The sequence below is a fragment of the Oryx dammah genome, unplaced genomic scaffold, assembly GCF_014754425.2.
Source record: "Oryx dammah isolate SB20612 unplaced genomic scaffold, SCBI_Odam_1.1 HiC_scaffold_23, whole genome shotgun sequence".
Classification (NCBI taxonomy): domain Eukaryota; kingdom Metazoa; phylum Chordata; class Mammalia; order Artiodactyla; family Bovidae; genus Oryx; species Oryx dammah.
In genome coordinates, this window is record NW_024070207.1 from 124,026,659 (window position 1) to 124,034,781 (window position 8,123).

General features: G+C 46.3%; 1 protein-coding gene across 2 annotated transcripts in view; it reads right to left on the reverse strand.

The window, feature by feature from the left end:
- CLCN4 (chloride voltage-gated channel 4) overlaps positions 1–6,956 on the reverse strand; it is a 73,380-nt gene extending 66,424 nt beyond the window's left edge. The window contains exons 1-2 of one of the 2 annotated variants that reach the window (XM_040266483.1): positions 6,806–6,956; positions 5,415–5,667 (exon numbers count right to left, since the gene is read on the reverse strand). The gene's annotated coding sequence lies outside the window, so the exon portion shown is untranslated. The remainder of the gene's footprint in view (positions 1–5,414; positions 5,668–6,805) is intronic. The other variant, XM_040266484.1, reaches the window with a different exon arrangement.
- Positions 6,957–8,123: the final 1,167 nt, after the last annotated feature.

The window sequence follows — 8,123 nt, forward strand, 5'->3', positions numbered from 1 at the left end:
AACCATCAAGGACCTGCTGTACAGCACAGGTAACTCTGATTAATACTCTGTAATAATCTTAGTTACCAGAGGGCAAGGATCGGGGGAAGGATAGTTAGGGAGTTTGAGATGGACGTGTATGCTGCTGCTAAGTCACTTCAATCGTATCCGACTCTGTGCGACCCCAGAGACCGCAGCCCACCAGGCTCCCCCGTCCCTGGGATTCTCCAGGCAAGAACACTGCAGTGGGTTGCCATTTCCTTCTCCAATGGATGAAAGTGTATACACACTGCTATATTTAACATGGATAACCAACAAGGACCTACTGTATAGCACATGGAACTCGGCTCAATGTCATATGGTAGCCTGGATGGGAGGGGAGTTTGGGGGAGAATGGATACATGTGCATGTATGGTTGAGTCCCTTCCTTCACTTTCCACCTGAAACTATTACAACATCGGTAATCAGCTATCAGTCAGTCAGTTCAGTCACTCAGTCATGTCCAACTCTTTGCAGCCTCATGGACTGCAGCATACCAGGCTTCCCTGTCCATCACCAGCTCCTAGAGCTTGCTCAAACTCATGTCCATCGAGTCAGTAATGCCATCCCAACCATCTTATCCTCTGTCATCCCCTTCTCCTTTTGCCCTCAATCTTTCCCAGCATCAGGGTCTTTTCCAATGAGTCAGTTCTTCGCATCAGGTGGCCAAAGTATTGGCCAAAGTAATCAACTATACTTCAATACAAAATAAAAAGTTCAAAAGAAAAAATAAATTACTGTGGTTCTCAAAGTGTGTCTGAGATTCCCAAGACCTTTAAGGGGGTCCGTGCTGTCAAAATTATTTGTATAATAATCTTACATTAGTTGCCCTTTTCCATTCTCATTCTCTCAGGAGTGTAAAGTGGAATTTTCCAGAGGCAACATGACATGTGATATTGCAGCACTGAATGCAAAAGCAGGTTTGAGAATTCATCTGTGTTCTATTCAGAAGTACATAAAAGAGAGCTCCAAGGCATTAAAAAAAAAAACACTTTAATAGTACCCTAGAGCTCTCATGACACTTCAGCCCTAAATACTTCAGCACGTACCACTGAAAAATAAGACTCTTCTACATACACATATGTCAGTTATCTTCTGCTGTGTAACAGATTAGCCTATCAGAGGACAGCAGGAAACAACCATGTCTCATCTCACTGTTTCTGTATCAGGAATCAGGAGTGACTGAGCTGGGTGCCGACTGCACCATAAGATTATCACATCTAATCAAATTTACAGTAGTCTCCTCATGTCATCTACTAGGCAGTCACATACAAATAACCCAGGTATCCCCAACACCTATTATAGATGCCTGCCCAGGCCAGGATCCAGTCAAGGGCACAAGCTACATTTGGTTATTGTCATAGACTGAAAGTATCTTTCCGGAATTCATATATTGAAATCCTAAACCCCAATGTGACTTGGACTGCAAGGAGATCCAACCAGTCCATTCTGAAGGAGACCAGCCCTGGGATTTCTTTGGAAGGAATGATGCTAAAGCTGAAACTCCAGTACTTTGACCACCTGATGCGAAGAGTTGACTCATTGGAAAAGACTCTGATGCTGGGAGGGATTGGGGGCAGGAGGAGAAGGGGACGACAGAGGATGAGATGGCTGGATGGCATCACTGACTCGATGGATGTGAGTCTGAGTGAACTCCGGGAGTTGGTGATGGACAGGGAGGCCTGGCATGCTGCGATTCATGGGGTCACAAAGAGTCGGACACGACTGAGTGGCTGAACTGAACTGAACGTGATGATATTAGGAGGTGAAGCCTTTGGGAGGTGATGAGGCCATGAAGCCGTGGAGCCCTCATGATGGGACTAGTGCCCTTAAAGAAGAGACCTCATGTGTGGATCTGAGAGTTGAAACATATAGAAGGCTGAGCGCCAAAGAATTGATGCTTTTGAACTGTGGTGCTGGAGAAGACTCTTGAGAGTCCCTTGGACTGCAAGGAGATCCAACCAGTCCATCCTGAAGGAGATCAACCCTGAATATTCATGGGAAGGAATGATGCTAAAGTTGAAGCTCCAATATTTGGCCATCTGATGCAAAGAGCCAACTCACTGGAAAAGACCCTGATGCTGGGAGGGATTGAGAGCAGGAGGAGAAGGGGGTGACAGAGGATGAGATGGTTGGATGGCATCACTGACTCAATGGACATGACTTTAAGCAAACTTTCAGAGATGGTAAAGGACAGGGAAGCCTGGTGTGCTGCAGCCCATGGGGTTGCAATGAGTCGGACATGACTTAGCAACTGAACAATGACAACAAGACAAGACCAGAAAGCTAGCGTGTTCTCCTCCCACCATATGAGGACACAGGGAGAAGATGGCCCTTTGCATCCAGAAGAGAGCCCCCACCAGAACCCAACCATGCTGGCACCATGATCTCAGACTGCCAGCCTCTGGAACTATGAGAAATAAATGTCCGTTGTTGATAAGCCACCTAGTGTGTGGTACTCTGTCATAGAACCAGAGCTGCCTAGCACGGTGATTCTATGTCTTATGTCTCATTTGATGGAGAATACTCCTCCTTTTTCATTTTCTTTCTCAGTATTGCCTGCGTGAAAAGACAGCACCTGATAGCCCACCCAGGGTGCCAAGCCATTCTGGGGACGAGGTTCCTGGCCAGCTGTGGGTGCCACCTGCAAAGAAAATGGCTGGAAGTGGACAAAGGAGGCTGTCTAGGCCCTGGCCTCTGCACACTGGGCCTTTCTCACTAAACACCAACCCTCTTCCCAGGAGAGTCATTTTTATGGGGCTGCAAAGAGGCAGAGAGAGCGAGCTGAGAGCAAGGGAATTGGAGGAGGGACACACTGCAGTGCCAGGCCCTCGGAAGGACAAGGATAATTTTTCTAATCATTCCAAGCCTCCTCCCCCAAACCCACTGCACATGGCCCTCATCCTGCAATGCAACTGCCACCCTCACTTCCCGTCTCCCAGGAGTTCCCAGTGTGCTGACCCTTTACCATCCATCTGACCCCCTGAAAACTCAAAGCAGCAGGACCAGCACGAACAGTAGCCCTATTTTATGGATTCAGCAACAGCTCTGGGAGTGGAAGTGAGGCTCTGCAAAGTGTCAGAGCCAGAGCTTTAGTGGTCAGTCCTGCACTGAAGCTTAAAGGGCAAGACCGTGACCACCACCACCTTCGGGGGCCAGACGGGGGCTCTGGGGGCAGCTGGCGCTGGCCTCCTCCAGCCACACATGCTGCCAGCATCTCTCCGCCACAACGGGCACCAGCACCCCCGTTATTTCCCTCCCTGCTTGTGACACCTCCACCCGGTCCTGCTATTCCCACTTCTGCAGATAAGGATGGTGACTTATCCAGTTCCAGACATGCTACTCCAGTTCCAGACATGATGGTCTAGTGCTTGTGTTTTTTCCTCTCTCCCTGACACTCTCCCTTCTGCCAAGCCAGCTTCCCAGCTACAACTGGCACACACACAGGCCTCCCCTTTTTGACAGAAGCTATTTCTGGAACTCCACAGCAGAAAAAAAGCCTTCACACTGTGTTTCCCAATATATACAACATCATGAAAGGGAATCAGATCTCCGACCGAGGGCTCAGCATGAAACAACTCACAAGAAAATGAATTCTAGAATACTGGGGCCTGGAGAACATTGAGAGGTCATCTGAATCAACAATTCTCAAGCAGGGGCAATGGAGCCCCACGATGGGACAATGGCAGGGTCTGAAGACATTTTTGGTTGTCACAACTAGGGGCATCTAGTAGGTAGAGGCCAGGGGTGCACGTGAACATCCCCACAACAGATTTCTCCAGCCCCAAATGTCAACAGGGGGCTTCCCTGGTGGCTCAGCAGTAAAGAATCCACCTGCCAAGGCAGGAGACGGGGGTTCGATCTCTGGGTTAGAAGATCCCCTGGAGAAGGAAATGGCAACCCACTCCAGTATTCTTGCCTGAAGAATCTCATGGATGGAGGAGCCTGGTGGGCTATAACAGTCCATGGAGTCACAAAGAGTTGGACACGGCTGAGCAACTAAACAATGACAAAATGTCAATAGTGTCAAGGCTGAGAAACCTTGATATAATACTCCTTGGTTATTTTGAGGACAAGAAAACTGAGGCCCAAAGGCACAAAGTGACTTGGTCCAAGTTGCACAATCCCAAAGGCAGAGGTGGAGCTAGGTCTCTGCCATCTGTCATCTGCTCTGCTCTGTCTAGGGTTGGGCTGGGGGAGAAAGGAACATGGGAACAAGAGGATCATAAAAGTCTTGTAGTCAACCTGAGCCAAATGAAGAAAACTGCAGTAAATTAATAACTAAACTACTGTAGCAAAACATCAGGGTGTCCAATCGCTGAAAGAAACGCCTTCTTCAATTATCAACTAAAACAGCATTGCTTTACTGGTCCTCCAACAATTGCTGGATGGGTCAAAGGATACATGGTGTGAGGTCCAGTACAATTTAGCAATACCACAGCTTCCCAGGGGATCACGTTTTACAGGTAAGATCGACCACATTCTCTTCCTAAGGGTACTGCATCTATCCCGGCCTCATATGTGAAGGAGAGAAAGGAATGCAAACACAGGTGGGAAATCTCAAGTGTTCATTAAAATCCCACACACTGTCCTGTTAAAATTGAAGTCACCTGATTCCCCCTTCATCTGTCGCTGCATCATCAAGCCCCTTCTTCCAGCAAGCAAATTATTTAGCAAGGGAGTTAAAAAGAACACTGAAAAATCATAAGGTTTGGTGTTCAGCTCCACCCCCTTCTAAAGACCATTTTGTTCTTAAGAGATATAACTGGTTTGCCTTCTCTTACACGCCTATTGGAAGCTTTATTTTAATTGGATACTGTTAATTTTTTTAAATCTATTTAAAACACCAGGATGAAACAAACATTTCTGACATATCCCCTTTAAACGCCTCAATCTTGCAAAATAATGCAAAACAATTTAGACAGAACATCTAGCTCTTCAATTGCTAACCAGTAAGTTTCCGTTCCATTTCAACCAAAGCAGCTTTGGCTTTGAAAGAAATCAGGCTAAATACTGAGAACAAAACAAACCCCTGTAAGAAGAATTAGTAAATGTGTCATTATTTAAGAATCACTCTGACAGTCGGTAAACAGTTGACAGTTCTCTCGGACAAGCCCCTCTCTCTCTTACAATGCGTATATTGTGATCATTCCTGATTTTTTTTTCCCCCTCCTGCTTAGGAGGCCGGGGTCTTTCTGTCTGGCCCCAGGCCACTTTCCTGGGATGGATGGGCACAAGACCTAAGTCACGCGTAAGCCTACAACAGTCGTCCCCCACTCCCGCCCCCGCGCCCCCCTGATGCCTGATGCCTGCAGCAGCCCCAACAGCCTGAGACCCTACTTTCGTTTTCTGGGGCGCCGACGGGCTGCAGGGGCTCCGCCTGCAGAGTCTCTTACCTGCAGTGCCGCATGGCGCAGGCCGGTCGCCCACCTGCACCGCATCCTAGAGCATCCTTTCTTCAGCGCGACGGCTGCGAGCGCGCTGACGTCACCGGGAGGCGGTGCCCACACCGCCACGTGACGCCCTAGGGGCAAAGAGGGGAGGGTGGGAAGACCCTGCAAGTGAGGAGGGAGTGGCCGGGAAGCCCCGCTCTGGCCTCCGTTCTGGGCGGCTTGTTTGATGTGGGCAGCTGGCCTAGACTTGCACGAACTGTGGGAAACAAACGGCACACAAAAGGGAAGACTCAAATGATTCCAGGCTCCACGCAGGTAATAGGATTTCAAAAAGAGCTAGCAATAAGGGGATTAGTAATGAAAGGAAATGATTTAGTCTTTTATTTTTCAGTCTTCATCAAATGCAATGGAGAACTAAACAAATCTATTTTGTGCAAATCAAAATGACAGTTAAAATATGGAGTTGCATATACATACTTTGCATAGAGGGTCCATGTTTCAAATCGTATATCAAAAGCATTAATCTAAAGTATATTCATTGTGGCATATAATACTAATTGCACTATAATGCTATTACTCCATAACAAATACTGCATGCCAATATTAATGTGGTTTTGGAAAAAAACGGTGCCATTGCATATTTATACTTCTTACTTGAACATTTGATGATTTAAAATAAAGTGCTATTGCATGAACGTTGTACTTGTGTCTGTTTTCATAAATCTTCTGGCAAAGAATTTAATCTCTCGACATAAAAGTTAATTCACAGTAACTCATTATTTCACGTTTTCTAATTTTTATCACATTCTGCAGAAGTGAATCATCTCACTATTTCAGAAAATATGTACAATGTCAATATTTCTCATTCACAACTGAAACAGCCTTGCCTAGAAAGACTTAGAAAATTCCAACTGTGACCATTTCGTAAATTTGAAATGGCATATTTCAAACTTAAACTGTGAAAATATCAACTTTCTTGCCAAACCGCATAAACGTTTTCGAAATGTGAAAGGGCAAAAGCAGGAACTGTTTTTATTTAATTTCCAGCTTTATATAGATTAGTTGCTTTTCGTTTGAGTTTAAATGGCAATTTTAACATTCCCTTCGCTGGCGCCCCTGAAAGAGATGTGAAATAGATTGTTTTACGAGCAGGCCAGGGTTAGTTGCTATTTATTCCGGCAGCTTTCGTGTCCTTCTATATTTAACCCTGGACTCTTTTACCACCATTCCCTCCGGATTAGCCGAATTTCTGTTAAGAAGGTCAGTCTGTAATTTGGCCCTTGCCTCTCACAGCAATTGATTATTTTCAACTCGATTTAAAAAATCTACAAAGTGGCCACATGGTATCCTCGGGTCCTCCTCTCATCTGTTTTTCTGAGGGATAAGTAACTTACCTTCTGTTTCAGCTTCGTGGGATATAAAATTTAAATGCTACCATAATCCCCTGCTCCAGTGGGTTGAGGGTCAGACAAGTTCATTTTCCTGCCAGAGGCAAATGTCGATTTCAGCCTCAGGCGCCCCGGGCCGGCCCCACCCCCAACCCCCACAACTACCCCCAGCCGAGAGCCAGCCTGGGAGTGTCACGTGCTCCACCCAGCCACTCAACCCTACCCAGCCGGCTCGGTCACCTCGGAGGCTGGCCCTGCCCATCTCGTTCGCCTCGTACAGCCGGTGCCTTCGGGTCCAGAGAGAACTCCGCGTCCCCAATACGGGACGCGCTACCCGCTGGGACTGGGCTCGGTGGACGACAGTGATGGGCGTTCCAAGAATGAATGGAGGTGGGGTCGGGGATGATTTATATTATGCCGTCCGAGGTCTGAAATTATTTGCTTTGTGCTCTGACTTAACGGAAATGACTAAAAGTCACCCTCCTCGGCGTGGGGCGATTTTTTTTTTTTTTTTGTCAGTAGGTTTCACCTTCTCTTCTCCAGGTGATTGCTCAAGTGTGAAAAACATTACAGCAAACAGGCGATTCAGGGCGCAGTAATTTTCAACAGAATGAGGTCACTTCCGACATCCTCCACCTCCACCTATGAAATTGTCCTTTAGGCAGAGGTTTACCAAAATAAAAACAGAAAACAACACAACTAAAGCAAACATAGAAAAAACAGATACCACCCATAAAAATGTAAATGATCAATCTTCCTGGTGGGCTGTTTAGCAATTCCTACCAAAAGCCTTGCAAATAAGTGCAGGCCCATACAGTGGGCCAGGAACTTGCTCCAGGGGGGGAAAAAGGGAAGGAATGGAAACAATTGTGAAAGGAAAAACTGCTGCAGTATTATTTATGACCTCAAAGCACCAGAAGCAAGTTAAGTGGCCAAAACCAGAGGGTGGGTTCAGTTGTGAGACATAGGTACGAAGGAAGAATTAAAATATCCGGTAGCAGATATTTTTTGACCTGGAAAGACATTCACGGTCTATTAAATTAAAAAAAGCAACTTCCAAAGTATTATGTGCTGAATGATGGAACGAATGTATGTCTGTACGGTGTTGAAGGGAAGCAAAATATGCCACCCCAAATATGTCACTTGGCATTTCGATTTTTAAACAGTCTGTGCAAAATAGATACTGACCTTCCTTGGTCCCCCTAAAAGCATATGAAATTACCCTCCCTGTACCAGTAGATAAAAGGAATTCACCTCCTGGAAGGCTGTATAAACAAGCCTTGCTAACTTCACTAATTTGCTAGCCTACTGGGACCCTCTTGTT